Here is a 20,004-nt window from a genome sequence, read left to right as displayed (position 1 = left end):
TCGCGCGTCTACCACCACCACCACCGGCTGCACCTAACGCACCTCTACAACAACAATAACGACGACTACCTACACATCGTGAAACAGCCCTCCGCCGAGCGAGCCGTCTCCCTCTTGCACCTGGCCAAACTGTTGGTGCTGCTGTTGCTACTTCTGTGGCTCCTGCTGCTGATGCGGAGGAGGACGATTTTGCTGGCGATTACGAGGATGAGGTTGATCAAAATCAGAACTACGTGCCACCACCAGCACAGCAACCATCAGGTCGTCCACATGCAAATAATGGCAATGGTAGGGCTCACCCTCAGGTACGAGATCATGACCATCGCCCTAAACTAAAATTGAATATTCCACCATTTGAGGGTAGATATGTTCCTGATATATATCTTACTTGGGAGTTAGAAACTGAACAACGATTTACATGTTTACAATATCCCGAGGAGAGACGTGTTCCTGCTGCTGTTTGTGCATTCGCTAGTTTTGCATGTGTTTGGTGGTCTGAGCATTGTAGATTATATCCCATTCCTGCTACTTGGGCTGCTTTGAAAACTGCTATGCGTACTCGTTGGGTTCCACCATATTATCAACGTGAATTACTTCAAAAATTGCAGCGCTTAAGATAGGGAAAAAATTCTGTAGAAGAATATTATCAGGAATTACAAACTGGCATGATTAGATGTGGTATTGTTGAGGAGAATGAAGCTATGCTTGCACGTTTTATGGGTGGATTAAATAGAGAGATTCAGACGATTCTAGAGTATAAGGAGTATACTAATATCACTCGTTTATTCCATCTTGCTTGTAAAGCTGAACGTGAAGTGCAGGATCGACAGGCATTGGCGCGGACTAACTTTTCTGCAGGTCGACCTTCTTCATGGACACCACGTGCATCATCTACTTCCACACGTTCTGCTTCACCGGCGCCTCCGTCGGCTGCCACCTCCAACCGTGATACAATAAAGCAGGCACAATCACCACTATCTGCCAAGAGCACACCTTCTGGGCCTGCAAAGAGCTCTTCTTCATCCATGGCATCAACAGGGCAAACACATGATATTATTTGTCGACGTTGCAAGGGTGGAGGTCATTATGCGAGAGAATGCCCATCTAAGCGTGTGATGATTGTTACTGAGGATGGTGGGTATGAGTCCGCTAGTGACTATGATGAGGAGACTTTGGCTCTTATTACACGTGACGAACACGGTGGAGACGATTCTGATCATGAGACGCAATACATGGCTCCTGAAGATGCTGACAGGTATGAATGTTTAGTTGCTCAACGTGTTTTGAGTGTGCAGGTTACACAAGCTGAGAAAAATCAGAGGCATAATTTGTTCCATACAAAGGGAGTTGTGAAGGAACGTTCTGTTCGCGTGATCATAGATGGAGGGAGTTGCAACAACTTGGCTAGCATCGAGATGGTGGAGAAGCTATCTCTCACCACAAGACCACATCCACATCCTTACTACATCCAATGGTTCAACAACAGCGGCAAGGTTAAGGTAACACGTACTGTTCATGTGCATTTTAGTATCTCTACATATGCTGATTATGTTGATTGTGATGTGGTACCTATGCAAGCATGTTCCTTATTACTTGGTAGACCATGGCAATTTGATAAAAATTCTATTCACCATGGTAGAAACAATCAGTATACTCTTATTCATAAGGATAAAAATATTACTTTGCTTCCTATGACTCCTGATTCCATTTTGAAAGATGATATTAGTAGAGCTAATAAAACAAAACAGGAGAAAACTAAGAGTGAAAATCAGATTGTGGCAAAAGAATTTGAGCAACAAATGCAGCCTAATAATAATAAACAGTCTAGTGTTGCTTCTGAAATTAAATTGAAAAGTGCATGTTTACTTGCCACCAAATCTGATATTGATGATCTAGATTTTAGCAAATCTGTTTGCTATGCTTTTGTGTGCAAAGAGGCATTATTTTGATTCGAGGACGTGCCTTCCTCTTTGCCTCCTGCTGTCACTAACATTTTGCAGGAGTTCGCTGACGTCTTTCCACAAGACGTGCCACCGGGATTACCACCTATTCGTGGGATTGAGCATCAAATTGACTTAATTCCCGGTGCATCATTACCCAACCGTGCACCATACCGTACCAATCCAGAGGAGACGAAGGAGATTATGCGTCAAGTACAAGAACTGCTCGACAAAGGTTATATACGCGAATCCCTTAGTCCTTGTGCTGTTCCTATCATTTTAGTGCCGAAAAAGGATGGTACGTCGCGTATGTGCGTTGATTGTAGAGGCATTAATAATATTACTATTCGTTATCGTCATCCTATTCCTAGGCTAGATGATATGCTTGATGAATTGAGTGGCTCTACAATATTCTCCAAAGTTGATTTGCGTAGTGGTTACCATCAAATTCGTATGAAATTGGGAGATGAATGGAAAACAGCATTTCAAACTAAGTTTGGATTATATGAGTGGTTAGTCATGCCTTTTGGGTTAACTAATGCACCTAGTACTTTCATGAGGTTAATGAACGAAGTTTTACGTGCTTTCATTGGACGATTTGTGGTAGTTTACTTTGATGACATATTGATTTATAGCAAATCTTTGGAGGAACATTTGGAACATTTACGTGCTGTTTTTATTGCTCTACGTGATGCACGTTTGTTTGGTAACCTTGGAAAGTGCACCTTTTGCACCGACCGAGTATCTTTTCTTGGCTATGTTGTTACTCCACAGGGAATTGAAGTTGATAAAGCCAAGATTGAAGCTATTGAGAGTTGGCCGCAGCCCAAAACGGTCACAGAAGTGAGGAGTTTCCTTGGCCTCGCTGGTTTCTATAGGCGTTTTGTGAGAGATTTTAGCACCATTGCTGCACCTCTCAACGAGCTTACAAAGAAGGATGTACCTTTTGTTTGGGGTACCGCACAGGAAGAAGCCTTCACGGTATTGAAAGATAAGTTGACACATGCTCCTTTACTCCAACTTCCTAATTTCAATAAGACTTTTGAGCTTGAATGTGATGCTAGTGGAATTGGATTAGGAGGTGTGTTATTACAAGATGGAAAACCTGTTGCATACTTTTCTGAAAAATTGAGTGGGCCTAGTCTGAACTATTCTACTTATGATAAAGAATTATATGCTCTTGTTCGGACCTTAGAAACATGGCAACATTATTTATGGTCCAAGGAATTTGTTATACATTCTGATCATGAATCTTTGAAACACATTAAAAGTCAAGCAAAACTGAACCGTCGACATGCTAAATGGGTTGAATTCATTGAGACTTTCCCTTATGTGATTAAACACAAGAAGGGTAAAGAAAATGTTATTGCTGATGCCTTGTCTCGTCGTTATACTATGCTTTCACAACTTGACTTTAAAATATTTGGTTTGGAGACCATCAAGGATCAATATGTTAATGATGCTGAATTTAAAGATGTATTGCAGAATTGTAAGGAAGGGAGAACTTGGAACAAGTTCGTTCTTAATGATGGATTTGTGTTTCGTGCTAACAAGCTATGCATTCCAGCTAGCTCCGTTCGTCTTTTGTTGTTGCAGGAGGCGCACGGAGGAGGATTAATGGGACACTTTGGCGTCAAGAAGACGGAGGATATACTTGCTACACATTTCTTTTGGCCAAAGATGAGACGGGATGTTGAGCGTTTTGTTGCTCGCTGCACTACGTGTCAAAGAGCTAAGTCACGACTCAATCCTCATGGTTTATATATGCCTTTGCCTATACCTAGTGTTCCTTGGGAGGATATATCTATGGACTTTGTTTTAGGTTTACCTAGAACAAAGAAGGGGAGGGATAGCATATTTGTTGTCGTGGATAGGTTCTCGAAAATGGCACACTTTATACCATGTCATAAAAGCGATGATGCTGTTAATGTTGCTGATTTGTTCTTTCGTGAAATTATTCGCTTACATGGTGTGCCAAATACTATTGTTTCAGATTGTGATACTAAATTTCTTAGCCACTTTTGGAGATGTTTATGGGCTAAGTTGGGGACTAAGCTGCTTTTTAGTACTACTTGTCACCCCCAAACTGATGGACAAACTGAAGTAGTCAATAGAACATTGTCTACTATGCTTAGGGTTGTTTTGAAGAATAACAAGAAAATGTGGGAAGAATTCTTGCCTCATATTGAATTTGCTTATAATCGTTCATTGCATTCTACTACTAAGATGTGCCCTTTTGAAATTGTGTATGGTTTCCTACCTCGTGCACCTATTGATTTGTTGCCTCTTCCATCTTCGGAGAAGGTTAATTTTGATGCTAAAGAACGTTCTGAATTGATTTTAAAAATGCATGAGTTAACTAAGGAAAACATTGAGCGTATGAATGCTAAATATAAACTTGCTGGAGATAAGGGTAGAAAACATGTTGTGTTTGCACCTGGAGATCTTGTTTGGTTACATTTGCGTAAAGATAGATTTCCTAATCTGCGCAAATCAAAGCTAATGCCACGTGCTGATGGTCCTTTTAAGGTTTTAGAGAAAATAAATGATAATGCATATAAACTTGAGCTACCTGCAGATTTTGGGGTTAGTCCCACTTTTAACATTGCAGATTTGAAGCCTTATTTGGGTGAGGAAGATGAGCTTCCGTCGAGGACGACTTCATTTCAAGAAGGGGAGGATGATGAGGACATCAATACCATTGTTACACCCACAGCCCCTACTGTTACATATACTGGACCAATTACTAGAGCTCGCGCACGCCAATTAAATTACCAGGTACTTTCGTTTCTTGGTAATGATTCTAATGTTCATGAGATTATGATGCTGCCTAAATTGGATACATTTGTTTTGCTTTCAAATGAAGGGCCTAGCTTGGAGAAGGATGAACATTGGAGCAAGAACACACATGGAGTTGATGGCATGCGCAAGGGGATCAAGAACGGAGTTACAAGTGATGATTTCAGGACTTTGAAGCCGCCATAAGGAGTGCATGAAGCCATGGACGAAATATACAAGATGCCACTTCATAATATTCGTCCATAGGCTATTCAAGGTGCTGCGTCACCTTATTAATGGGCCAGGCCCATGTAATTTCGAAATACTTAAGTATAGGCTATCTTTAGAGTCCGTATGTGTGGGGAAACAAGAGTTAGGGTTGGTTTCGGACCCCACCCTCAAGGGCCACGAAATTCCCCTCTCTTCCTCCATATATACAGCCCTTAGGGCGTCGTTTAGACTTTGGGTTTTGTTTAGATTAAAAGTTCGCCATAGCTGCAACTTCTCGTACTTCGTTTGTGTCCAACGACCAGACCAAGACGTCACAGAACCCCACCTTGATCAATAAAGCTTTCATCTTATATTCGCAATATCCAGATTGCAATCTCAGTTTCTTGCTTGTTCTTCGTTTGCTCGCAGGAAACAGGCCCTCCTGGTCAGGTTGATCATGCTCCGGCGTGGTCAATAACCCCTCGGAAGTTGGTTTAGCGATTGCTAAGGCGCGACGTCTCGCACGTTCGTAGTCGGATCGTCAAGGTCGACTCCCACAGAAAACGATAGCCTCCATCTCATCGAAACATCGGGACACCCTCGCCTCTATCACAATCTGCATCTTATCTAGTTTGTTTTGGAAAGAGGGAGAAAAAAAGAGAGAGAAAAAACGAGAGAAAAAAAGAGAAAAAAAAGTCAGAGAAAAAAAGGAGAGAAAGAAAAAAAGTGTGAGGAAAAAAAAGAGAGAAGAAAAAAACAAAATTCGGATCTTTTTAGACTCAATCTCATAGTTGAATTCGGATTGGAATTTGTTTTGTGCACTGTTCAGTAAAACAGGCATAATTTCCTCACACGAAGTTCTTTTTGCCTCCGCGAGTACTCAAACGAAAGCTAGCGACGAGCCTCATCTAAATAGTTGAAGAAGCTAGTTCAATATTTGGCACCTCAAAATCGGCTTCTAAATAGGTATTTTTGCCCTCCGAAGTTCATGAACACAACTTATTCCAGTTTTTCAGGACAGTTTTCGAATTTTTTGACTCCTCATATCAACTCGGAATTGAGTGATTCCTTTTGTGTTTGAAAGCTTTAGTCAATACCATTCTTGAAAAAAAAATCGGCAAAAACTTTTTCAGAGGAAAGTTGGAGAAAAAGTTGTTGATATATCCTGTTTGGCTGTTGTTTCACATCATTATCTTTACTGCCGTTGTGATCTTCACTTATATCTTGCTGTCCAGAGCTACTTAGTATCCTTCATTGATGCTAGTTGTGCTACGACGTGACCTCATTAGTGTTCTAGGCTCGCGTCTCTAGTTCGGTCTAGCCTAGGACCAGCATAGTACCGTCGTTGAGCGTTTATTCAACATTGCATCTCTGAATTGATTATTGCTAATCTTTTGCTACCATATATAGCCAACCCAGCTCCACATATTTCTACACCGTGTATATGCATGTTCCCCTGGCAATCGCTTTACACAATCTTCGGAGTTATTTGACACCGCTAGTTGCCTCTCACCACCTGCTGCATGGTAAGAACTTGTAAGATATTGATATTTGCTTTACTGTGAGCACTTTACAACCACATCCTAGTAGTTCATAGAAACATTATTCTCGAATTTTGGTTCTCGTTTCTACTAATCATGAAAGGTTCCATATATAGAAGTTCTTGGACGACGGACACATCTTCACCATCACGAGAGTTGGGACAACACACACAAGCATATGGTCAGGTTATCTCTTTACCATCATTTGAGGGTAGATTTAATCCTGCTATTTATCTAGCTTGGGAGCTTGAAGTAGAACAAGTTTTTAGTCACCATGATTTTTCTGAACTTGAGAGAGTACGAGCTACCATTAGAGCATTTACTGGTTTTGCTTCTATTTGGTGGAGTGTACATTGTAAGAAAAACATTGATAACCAACCCACAACTTGGAAAGTTTTGAAAGCTGTAATGAGACAATAATTTTTTCCTCCTTACTATCGTCGTGAATTGCGTCGCAAACTGGAGCAATTAAAACAAGGCAGTAACACTGTTCATGCTTACTACCAAGAGTTCAAATCTTATATGCATCATTGTGACATAGAAGAATCTGAGGATGATACAATGAATAGATTTTTTGGTGGTTTGAACCATGATATTCAGGCAAGATTTTAGTATATTTCTCGTTGCATTACTGGTATGTATGTCCGTGCTTGTACCTTTGAGAGACAGATACAGGAGGATGCATTGGGTGACTACAACAACTACTATTCCAGTTCATGCTCACCATCGCCGGTTGGTTACTCCACTATTGCACCTACTAGAGCAGCCCCACCTCGGATTGCGAGCGCAATATCATCTCAAGAGTATGGTACATTGTCAACGTCCGTACCTACATCAGCTACATCTCTGCGAGGTAACAGTAAAGGTATTGATGATATAACTTCACATGAGAATGAAGCATGCCTAGTTAACTTGAATGCATCATGTGTTGAGTTACCTGTTGATTTGAGCACACCACCTATTTTAGAGACTCTTGTTACTGTCATGAATGCGTCATGTGATCAAACAACTAAAATATCAACAATTTTGAGTGCACCCATTGAATTAACTGTTGATGCAAAAGAACCAATGTTTAATCATTTTGATATGACCTCTAATCTTGATGATGATTCTGTGTCCAATGACTTATTGCATGTTTGCTTATTTAAGCATGTTGTAGCATGTAAATTTGATGCAAGTAAGGTTTATTCATCGAAGTTAGGATGGTTTAATGATGAACATTGCCAATCTTTTGAAGAGAATAAGAGCTTCACTTATATGTGCAAACTGAGTTCCAATATTTTCATGCCTTCTACTTCTTGTGATAATTTTTTGGCTTTAGATTTTATGAACAATGAAAGTTACTCATGTATACATGTGACATATGTGCAAAAATCAAGGGAAGTTAAAATGGATGACATATACATATACAACATGTACACCTTGTCTCTTTAGTTAGCCACATTTCAGATTAAGCAATGCCGAGGACGGCTTTGTTTTCAAAAAGGGGAGGATGATGAGGACATGACTACCTTGGATACGACCAAAAATATTGCATACATGCATATTTGTCAAGTGATTTCTAATGCAAACTATTCAATAATCTATTTATGTTATTCAGAACAAAAATACTTCACACAGTTTTGTGTTTTGTCTAATTGCAGGTGTATGGGACATTGTACAATCCACATATGAAGACAAGGGAAAAGGAGAAGTTTAGGTTGTGTTCAAAAAGTCCTCTCACGTCACTTTTGGGCCAAGAGAATATAGAGTCCAAGTCTCTCACGTTCTGGATTCAGATTCGGACTGCACAGACATACCTGACTCAAAACGCCAACAACTTTTTCATACGGACTCCGAATTGGGTGATTCTTTTTTTGTTGGTAACTAGATTTCGTGCTCTTTCCAACCCAATTGGATTCACCTTCAAATTCGTCCGGAGCGTTGAGTTACGGACGAAACAATCTGACGTTGTAGCAGAATCCGAGTCAAACTACAAGCCCAAAGGTGTTGCATCACCTCCACTTGGGCCCATGAGCCTTGTACGACTTAGGGTTAGTTTTAGGCTGCCTTGGGACGTCCTCCCACCTCCTTGGCCGCCACCCCTTGCTCCTATATAAGTAGATCCATCTAGTAGCTTTTTCCTTGGGATTTGTTTAGTTAAAAGTTAGCCATTGCAACTTCGTGTACTTCGTTTGTATCCAACGACCAGACCAAGACCGCTTCCGGATCCCCACCATTATCAATACTTCATATATATTTGCAATATTCAGATTGCTTTATCATATTATTGCTCGTTCTTCGGTTGCTTGCAGGAATAGACCTTCGTGGTCAGGCTGACCGTGCTCCCAGCATCGTCGGTAACCTCAGGAGATTGGTTTAGCGATTGCTAAGGCGCAACGTCGTGCCCGTTTGTAGTCGGATCGTCAAAGTCGTCTCCACCCAATCGATAGTTATCATCTCATCGAAAGATCGGGACCCTCGCCTCTATCAGCTTTCCGCTTCTATTTCCGATTGGAATTTCCTCCGGTTTCTTGGGCGACTGACTTGAGCTTGCCACTCCTGAGTTGATCCTCATCTTCACCATTAGCATACTTGGTGGCAATCTCCATCATCCGATTCAGGGACATATTTCCGGTTCGACCGAATTTCAAATTCAGTTCTCTGTACTTGACGCCTTCCTTGAAGGCACAAACTGCTTGGTGGTCAGGCACATTCTCCACCGAGTGATGTAACGTGATCCACCTCTGGATGTAATCCCTCAAAGTTTCATTCGGCTTCTGCACGCAAGACCGCAGTTCCGTCAGCCCTGCCGGTCGCTTGCATGTGCCTTCAAATGTGGTGACGAACACTTGGGAGAGATCTTCCCAAGTGTAAATGCTGCTAGGCGCTAACTGGTTTAGCCACGCTCTGGCCGAGCCCTCCAACATGAGAGGCAGGTGCTTCATGGCCACTTCATCATTGCCACTGCCAATCTGGACGGCCACTCGGTAGTCCTCAAGCCAAGTATCGGGCTTGACTCGCCAGTGAACTTACTGACTCCAGTCGCCAACCTGAAGTTGGGAGGAATCACAACGGCCCTGATGGCTCTACTAAAGCACTCTGGCCCCGAAACATGTACTCTGCTGCTGGTAGGTGCATCTCTGTCATGACCTTCTCGGTGAGCCCTATTCCTGTCGACCAAACCTTGGACGAGAATGGATCTCGCATCAAAGCCTGGCCCTCTGGGGTCGACTGGAATCCTTCGCCCACCACTATGAGGGCGCCTGTCATCCTGCTGGCGAGGCACATACGACCCGCTCCTCGGGGGAGGCGTGGGCACTCGACGTCGACCATCACGATCGACTCGGTGGTCATAATGCTCATGGTTCCCATACTGGTCATGCCGGTCTCCACGTCCCTCACGCCTCGGGGGCGATCTCGGGCTGTGAGTCGACTAGACTGTGTCTGCGGCAATGGATCTGCTATGAATCATGTTCCGCGACTGAGAAACAGCGGAATTCTGGTCTCCTGCTGCCCGGAGTAACACTCTGATCTGCAGCAAGCCTCTGCCAGCCTCCGACTGGGAAGGCTGAATCGACTCCGCTATACGGGCCGCAGCTGCTAAATTCTGAATTGGAGTTCGATATACCTGCGGGGGCGGGAAGAGCTGACGTCGACTGGATTCGGGAACCCGTTGTCACGCACGCTCGTCGAGTGCTCGCTGGAGGTTCTCCAGTTGAGTGCACTCGGCCAAGTTTGCCAGGCGCGCGTCTTCCAAGGCACGAGCCTCGGGGGTTTCTCCAACGATAGGAGTGTGCAGTGCATCCACGTTCCGGCGGCGAAGTTCTTCTCTCTGCAGCGACGTGAGAGGCTTGGGAAGATACTCCTCATGGGGGCGCGACGGGTCGCCTCCACCCGCGCCTCCGTCGGTGCGGGGAAAACCGGGAGGACTGGGCGGTCCATCGACCATCAGAACCTCCGCCGCCGGATCGCTTTTGTCGCACTCGGATGCGGTCTCTACGGAGCCAGTCGAACAGGCCGTAGAGGGATTCGTCGGGCTCGATCGCTGCGACTTGAGGGGTGGCCGACTGACGTGCCACCGCGTGTCTCACCCACCGCTGAAGTCTCGACCGACCGGAGCGCTTGCGCCGGCGGGAAATGGGGAGGGAGGACAACACAGGAGCCGACCGGTAGGGGGTCGACAGTTGCCGCAGGAGAATGCCGCAGACGCACGCGCTAAAGTGCGTTGCCCCACGAACAGGGAGTGCGTCCACGTCGAGCGGAGCCTCCTGGAGCCAAGCAGAGTCGTCGACGATGAACGTGAGCGCACCGAGACGGATCTCGCGGCCCTCCACCAAAACTCCGCCGAAAACCATGATGATTTGGGTCAGAAAAGGTCGCAACTCCTCCAACAAATGCTAAAACACCTGCCCCACGGTCGGCGCCAACTGTCGTGGTTCCAAGTCTAACAGTAGTGTAGGGGGGTAAGTATGGAGAGGCAAGATCTTAGCTATGGAGAAGTTGTAAGAACGCAAGGCTTACGAGTTCAGGCCCTTCTCGGAGGAAGTAATAGCCCTACATCTCGGAGCCTGGAGGCGGTCGGTTGGATTATGAGAGTATGAATTACAAGGGTGCGAAACCTTTACACTGAGGAGGGGGGTGGCTTATATAGAGTCCGCCAGACCCCTCCGGCCCTCAGTTATGCAGGTTTTTAAGTACATTAAGGTCGGGCGTTACTGGTAACGCCCCTAATAAAGTGCTATGATGACCATAAAAGCTACTTAATGATCGACCGTTAGCGTGCGGAGTGACTTTAGGTCTCCTGGCTGTCGGGTGGTTGGATCTTGGTCGAGTGGTTGCTTCTTGGTCGAGTGTCTTCGAGTCCGTCGAGTGAAACACCGCCAAGTCAATTGAAATGTGATTTCTTCTGGAGGTGTCCTTGGGTAGGTCAGTTTGGACAGGTCCATGACCCTACCATAGGTACATAGCTTCATCAACACCCACAACCCCTGCTGCTGTACATACTGGACCAATTACTAGAGCTCACGCACGCCAATTGAATTATCAGGTACTTTCTTTTCTTGGTAACGATTCTAATGTTCATGTGAATATGATGCTGCCTAAGTTGGATACATTTGTTTTGCTTACAAATGAAGGGCCTAGCTTGGACAAGAAGGATGAACCTTGGAGCAAGTTCAAGCATGGAGATGATGGCATGCGCAAGGGGAATAAGAACGGAGTTACAAGTGATGATTCCAGGACTCTGAAGCCACCATAATGAGTGCATGAAGCATGGGACGAAATATACAAGATGCCACTTCATAAATTTCGTCCAGAGACTATTCTAGGTGCTGCGTCACCTTATTATTGGGCCAGGCCCATGTATTTTCGAAATACTTAAGTATAGGCTGTTTTTAGAGTTCGTATGTGTGGGGAACCAAGAGTTAGGGTTGGTTTCGGACCCCTCCACCAAGGGCCACGAAATTCCCCCTCTCTCCTCCATATATACAGCCCTTAGGGCATCGTTTAGACTTTGGGTTTTGTTTAGATTAAAAGTTCGCCATAGCTGCAACTTCGCGTACTTCGTTTGTGTCCAACGACCAGACCAAGACGTCACAGAACCCCACCTTGATCAATAAAGCTTTTCATCTTATATTCGCAATATCCAGATTGCAATCTCAGTTTCTTGCTTGTTCTTTGTTTGCTCGCAGGAAACAAACCCTCGTGGTCAGGTTGATCATGCTCCAGCGTGGTCAATAACCCTTGGAAGTTGGTTTAGCGATTGCTAAGGCGCGACGTCTCGCACGTTCGTAGTCGGATCGTCAAGGTCGACTCCCACAGAAAACGATCACCACCATCTCATCAAAACATCGGGACACCTTCGCCTCTATCAAGTGGTATCAGATTTCCAGGTTGCTCGGTGAGATTTTACAGTTTTTCGTAGTTTAGATCGAGTTTGTTCTTCGTACCTATAGTCCACGAAAAAGCCAAAAAAAATTAGGGTTAGTTCATCCTATCTGAACCAATCTGAGCCTTTGCATAATCTTTTCTGTATTTGCTTTGCTGAATTTGCGGTTGCATCGTCGTGTCAAGTTGCTGGTCTTAGCGTCTAGTCCTTTAGAGTTTCGAGTTTTGTTCATAGGTTGTCACATCGTCGCTGCCATATATCACCACCGCATCATCATCATCGCTGCTGCCATATACCACCACCACACAAACTTCATTGTCGCTGCCATATTCACCACCACATATTCACCACCAATCCGAGTCCATATACGCCACCACATATCCGCCGCCATCACGCCAATCCGAGTCCACCTGCAACATATATCCGCCACTAATCCGATTTCCACCAGATTCATAGCCGCCACCAATCCGAGATTCCACCAGATTCATCTCCGCCACCAGTCCTAGTCCGAGTCCAATATTTGTTGCTTTGTTTTTGAGTTCCAGATCACGTGATACTCCGAGTCGTGACAGAGTAGGACTCCCCAACTTTCGAGCCATCCGCAGAAGAAAAATAGTTCCAAATGCAAAAAAAAACTAAGTCTGGAAAATTCTGGCTAGGCAGTTTTTAGACCATTTGTAGACTTTTTTGAAAAAAAATTGTTGCGGAGCAAAAAAAGAGAGGAAAAAAGTGAAAAAAAAGAAATAAAAATTCAGAGTGTGCTCCTCCCTTGTTTACGTGCAGCGCCGTGATTTTGTTAGTGTTCTAGGCTCGCGTCTCTAGTACGGTCTAGCCTAGGACCAGCACAGTACCGTCATTGAGCGTTTATTCAACTGTGCATATCTGAATTGATTATTGCTGACCCTTTTTGCTACCATATTATAAGCCTTCCCAGCTCGACATACATCTACGTCGTGCGTTTGACTCTCCCTGGTAATCGCTCTATTCAAGCTTTAAGAGTTTTGACTACAACGGTTGCTGATCACCGCCTGCTGCTTGGTAAGAATTGGTAAGAATTTGAGATTCGCTTGACGGATTTGTGACTGTCCACCACTTACTAGTAGTCTGTAGGATCATATTCTTGTGTGTTTCTATTGCTGCTAACCATGGCAGGATCACAAGCCAACGAGACTGACTGGGAGAACCTGACGAACAAAGAGTTACATGATAAGTTTCAGCAAATGATGAGTGGACAGGTGGAAGATGTGCTAAACAGATTTGAAGAGGCCATGGAGAAGATATATGGCATTGAGAAGGCGTTCGAAACAAAGCTCGATAACAAGTTCAATGAATTGCTCGTGCGTCTTCACTGCCCGCTGCACCTGTCGCACCTCTACAACCACAACAACATCGTCTTCCAAATCAAGTGGGACGAGCACAACGCGTTCCCATTGAGCCTGGTCAAACTTTTGGTGCTGCTATACCTACTGTTGGTGCTTCTGTCGCTCCTGCTGCTACTGCAGAGGTGGAGGACCATTACGAGGATGAGGTTGATCAAAATAAGAACTACGTGCAACCACCAGCACCACCACCACCAGGTCGTCCTCATGCATATCATCGCAATGGTAGGGCTGCACCACCACCTGAGGTACATGGCCATCTTCCTAAACTAAAATTGAATATTCCACCATTTGAGGGTAGATATGTTCCTGATATATATCTTACTTGGGAGTTAGAAACTGAACAACGATTTACATGCTTACAATATCCTGAGGAGAGACGTGTTCCTGCTGCTGTTTATGCTTTCACTAGCTTTGCATGTGTTTGGTGGTCTGAACATTGCAGATTATATCCTATTCCAACTACTTGGGCTGCTTTGAAAACTGCTATGCGTACTCGCTGGGTTCCACCATATTATCAACGTGAATTACTTCAAAAATTGTAGCGCTTAAGACAAGCAAAAAATTCTGTAGAAGAATATTATCAGGAATTACAAACTGGCATGATTAGATGTGGTATTGTTGAGGAGAATGAAGCTACCCTTGCACGTTTTATGGGTGGATTAAATAGAGAGATTCAGACCATTCTAGAGTATAAGGATTATACTAATATCACTCGTTTATTCCATCTTGCTTGTAAAGCTGAATGTGAAGTGCAGGATCGACAGGCATTAGCGCGCACTAACTTTTCTGCAGGTCAATCTTCATCATGGATACCACATGCATCCTCTACTTCCACTCCACCAGCACCTCCATCAGGTACCACCTCTAGCCGTGATACAAGAAAGCAGGCACAACAACCACTATCTGCCAGGAGCACACCTGCCGGACCTGCGAAGAGCTCTTCTTCCATGGCATCAACAGGGCACACAAGTGATATTATTTGTCATCGTTGTAAGGGAAGAGGACATTTTGCGAGAGAATGCCAATCTCAGCGTGTGATGATTGCTACTGAGGATGGTGGGTATGAGTCCGCTAGTGACTATGATGAGGAGACTTTGGCTCTTATTACACGTGAAGAACACGGATGAGAGGATTCTGATCATGAGACGCAATACATGGCTGCTGAAGATGCTGACAGGTATGAATGTTTAGTTGCTCAATGTGTTTTGAGTGTGCAGGTTACACAAGCTGAGCAAAATCAGAGGCATAATTTGTTCCATACAAAGGGAGTTGTGAAGGAATGTTCTGTTCGCGTCATCATAGATGGAGGGAGATGCAATAACTTGGCTAGCATGGAGATGGTGGAGAAGATATATCTCACCACAAGACCACATCCACATCCTTACTACATCCAATGGTTCAACAACAGCGGCAAGGTTAAGGTAACACGTAATGTTCGTGTGCATTTTAGTATCTCTACATATGCTGATTATGTTGATTGTGATGTGGTACCTATGCAAGCATGTTCCTTATTACTTGGTAGACCATGGCAATTTGATAAAAATTCTGTACACCATGGTAGAAACAATCAGTATACTCTTGTTCAGAAGGATAAAAATATTACATTGCTTCCTATGACTCCTGAATCCATTTTGAAAGATGATATTAATAGAGCTAAAAAAGCAAAACAGGAGAAAAATAAGAGTGAAAATCAGATTGTGGCAAAAGAATTTGAGCAACAAATGAAACCTAATAATAAACCATCTAGTGTTGCTTCTGAAATTAAATTGAAAAGTGCATGTTTACTTGCCACAAAATCTGATATTGATGATCTAGATTTCAGCAAATCTGTTTGCTATGCTTTTGTGTGCAAAGAGGCATTATTTTCATTCGAGGACGTGCCTTCCTCTTTGCCTCCTGCTGTCACTAACATTTTGCGGGAGTTCGCCGACGTCTTTCCAGAAGATGTGCCACCGGGATTACCACCTATTCGAGGGATTGAGCATCAAATTGACTTAATTCCCGGTGCATCATTACCCAACCGTGCACCATACCGTACCAATCCAGCGGAGACGAAGGAGATTATGCGTCAAGTACAAGAACTGCTCGACAAAGGTTATATACGTGAATCCCTTAGTCCTTGTGTTGTTCCTATCATTCTAGTGCCGAAAAAGGATGGTACATCGCGTATGTGCGTTGATTGTAGAGGCATTAATAATATTACTATCCATTATCGTCATCCTATTCCTAGGCTAGATGATATGCTTGATGAATTGAGTGGCTCTACAATATTCTCCAAAGTTGATTTGCGTAGTGGTTACCATCAAATTCGTATGAAATTGGGAGATGAATGGAAAACAGCATTTAAAACTAAGTTTGGATTATATGAGTGGTTAGTCATGCCTTTTGGGTTAACTAATGCACCTAGTACTTTCATGAGGTTAATGAACGAAGTTTTACGTGCTTTCATTGGACGATTTGTGGTAGTTTACTTTGATGACATATTGATTTATAGCAAATCTTTGGAGGAACATTTGGAACATTTACGTGCTGTTTTTATTGCTCTACGTGATGCACGTTTGTTTGGTAACCTTGGAAAGTGCACCTTTTGCACCGACCGAGTATCTTTTCTTGGCTATGTTGTTACTCCACAGGGAATTGAAGTTGATAAAGCCAAGATTGAAGCTATTGAGAGTTGGCCGCAACCCAAAACGGTCACACAAGTGAAGATAAAGCCACCATTGCTGCACCTCTCAATGAGCTTACAAAGAAGGATGTGCCTTTTGTTTGGGGTACCGCACAGGAAGAAGCCTTCACGGTATTGAAAGATAAGTTGACACATGCTCCTTTACTCCAACTTCTTGATTTTAATAAGACTTTTGAGCTTGAATGTGATGCTAGTGGAATTGGATTAGGAGGTGTGTTATTACAAGATGGCAAACCTGTTGCATACTTTTCTGAAAAATTGAGTGGGCCTAGTCTGAACTATTCTACCTATGACAAAGAATTATATGCTCTTGTTCGGACCTTAGAAACATGGCAACATTATTTATGGCCCAAGGAATTTGTTATACATTCTGATCATGAATCTTTGAAACACATTAAAAGTGAAGCAAAACTGAACCGTAGACATGCTAAATGGGTTGAATTCATTGAGACTTTTCTTATGTCATTAAACACAAGAAGGGTAAAGAAAATGTTATTGCTGATGCATTGTCTCGTCATTATACTATGCTTTCACAACTTGACTTTAAAATATTTGGTTTGGAGACCATCAAATATCAATATGTGCATGATGCTGAATTTAAAGATGTATTGCAGAATTGTAAGGAAGGGAGAACTTGGAACAAGTTCGTTCTTAACGATGGATTTGTGTTTCGTGCTAACAAGCTATGCATTCCAGCTAGCTCTGTTCGTCTTTTGTTGTTGCAGGAGGCGCATGGAGGAGGATTAATGGGACACTTTGTGATAGAGGCAAAGGTGTCCCGATGTTTCGATGAGATGGTGGCTATCGTTTTCTGTGGGAGTCGACCTTGACGATCCGACTACGAACGTGCGAGACGTCGCGCCTTAGCAATCGCTAAACCAACTTCCGAGGGGTTATTGACCACGCCGGAGCACGATCAACCTGACCACGAGGGCCTGTTTCCTGCGAGCAAACGAAGAACAAGCAAGAAGCTGAGATTGCAATCTGGATATTGCGAATATAAGATGAAAGCTTTATTGATCAAGGTGGGGTTCTGTGACGTCTTGGTCTGGTCGTTGGACACAAACGAAGTACGCGAAGTTGCAGCTATGGCGAACTTTTAATCTAAACAAAACCCAAGTCTAAACGACGCCCTAAGGGCTGTATATATGGAGGAAGAGAGGGGAATTTCGTGGCCCTTGAGGGTGGGGTCCGAAACCAACCCTAACTCTTGTTTCCCCACACATACGGACTCTAAAAATAGCCTATACTTAAGTATTTCGAAATTACATGGGCCTGGCCCATTAATAAGGTGATGCAGCACCTAGAATAGCCTATGGACGAATATTATGAAGTGGCATCTTGTATATTTCGTCCAAGGCTTCATGCACTCCTTATGGCGGCTTCAAAGTCCTGAAATCATCACTTGTAACTCCGTTCTTGATCCCCTTGCGCATGCCATCAACTCCATTCGTGTTCTTGCTCCAATGTTCATCCTTCTCCAAGCTAGGACCTTCATTTGTAAGCAAAACAAATGTATCCAATTTAGGCAGCATCATAATCTCATGAACATTAGAATCATTACCAAGAAACGAAAGTACCTGGTAATTTAATTGGCGTGCGCGAGCTCTAGTAATTGGTCCAGTATATGTAACAGTAGGGGCTGTGGGTGTAACAATGGTATTGATGTCCTCATCATCCTCCCCTTCTTGAAATGAAGTCGTCCTCGACGGAAGCTCATCTTCCTCACCCAAATAAGGCTTCAAATCTGCAATGTTAAAAGTGGGACTAACCCCAAAATCTGCAGGTAGCTCAAGTTTATATGCATTATCATTTATTTTCTCTAAAACCTTAAAAGGACCATCAGCACGTGGCATTAGCTTTGATTTGCGCAGATTAGGAAATCTATCATTACGCAAATGTAACCAAACAAGATCTCCAGGTGCAAACACAACATGTTTTCTACCCTTATCTCCAGCAAGTTTATATTTAGCATTCATACGCTCAATGTTTTCCTTAGTTAACTCATGCATTTTTAAAATCAATTCAGAACGTTCTTTAGCATCAAAATTAACCTTCTCCGAAGATGGAAGAGGCAACAAATCAATAGGTGCACGAGGTAGGAAACCATACACAATTTCAAAAGGGCACATCTTAGTAGTAGAATGCAATGAACGATTATAAGCAAATTCAATATGAGGCAAGCATTCTTCCCACATTTTCTTGTTATTCTTCAAAACAGCCCTAAGCATAGTAGACAATGTTCTATTGACTACTTCAGTTTGTCCATCAGTTTGGGGGTGACAAGTAGTACTAAAAAGCAGCTTAGTCCCCAACTTAGCCCATAAACATCTCCAAAAGTGGCTAAGAAATTTAGTATCACGATCTGAAACAATAGTATTTGGCACACCATGTAAGCGAATAATTTCACGAAAGAACAAATCAGCAACATTAACAGCATCATCACTTTTATGACATGGTATAAAGTGTGCCATTTTCGAGAACCTATCCACGACAACAAATATGCTATCCCTCCCCTTCTTTGTTCGAGGTAAACCTAAAACAAAGTCCATAGATATATCCTCCCAAGGAACACTAGGTACAGGCAAAGGCATATATAAACCATGAGGATTGAGTCGTGACTTAGCTCTTTGACAGGTAGTGCAGCGAGCAACAAAACGCTCAACATCCCGTCTCATCTTTGGCCAAAAGAAATGTGTAGCAAGTATATCCTCCGTCTTCTTGACGCCAAAGTGTCCCATTAATCCTCCTCCATGCGCCTCCTGCAATAACAAAAGACGAACGGAGATAGCTGGAATGCATAGCTTGTTAGCACGAAACACAAATCCATCGTTAAGAACGAACTTGTTCCAAGTTCTCCCTTCCTTACAATTCTGCAATACATCTTTAAATTCAGCATCATTAACATATTGATCCTTGATGGTCTCCAAACCAAATATTTTAAAGTCAAGTTGTGAAAGCATAGTATAACAACGAGACAAGGCATCAGCAATAACATTTTCTTTACCCTTCTTGTGTTTAATGACATAAGGGAAAGTCTCAATGAATTCAACCCATTTAGCATGTCTACGGTTCAGTTTTGCTTGACTTTTAATGTGTTTCAAAGATTCATGATCAGAATGTATAACAAATTCCTTGGGCCATAAATAATGTTGCCATGTTTCTAAGGTCCGAACAAGAGCATATAATTCTTTATCATAAGTAGAATAGTTCAGACTAGGCCCACTCAATTTTTCAGAAAAGTATGCAACAGGTTTTCCATCTTGTAATAACACACCTCCTAATCCAATTCCACTAGCATCACATTCAAGCTCAAAAGACTTATTGAAATTAGGAAGTTGGAGTAAAGGAGCATGTGTTAACTTATCTTTCAATACCGTGAAGGCTTCTTCCTGTGCGGTACCCCAAACAAAAGGTACATCCTTCTTTGTAAGCTCGTTGAGAGGTGCAGCAATGGTGCTGAAATCTCTCACAAAACGCCTATAGAAACCAGCGAGGCCAAGGAAACTCCTCACTTGTGTGACCGTTTTGGGCTGCGGCCAACTCTCAATAGCTTCATTCTTGGCTTTATCAACTTCAATTCCCTGTGGAGTAACAA

The sequence above is a fragment of the Triticum urartu genome, chromosome 7A (assembly GCF_056163025.1).
Source record: "Triticum urartu cultivar PI428250 chromosome 7A, HENAU_Tu73, whole genome shotgun sequence".
NCBI classification, from domain to species: domain Eukaryota; kingdom Viridiplantae; phylum Streptophyta; class Magnoliopsida; order Poales; family Poaceae; genus Triticum; species Triticum urartu.
The sequence above is the reverse complement of the archived record's forward strand: the minus strand, read 5'-3'. Positions refer to the sequence as shown.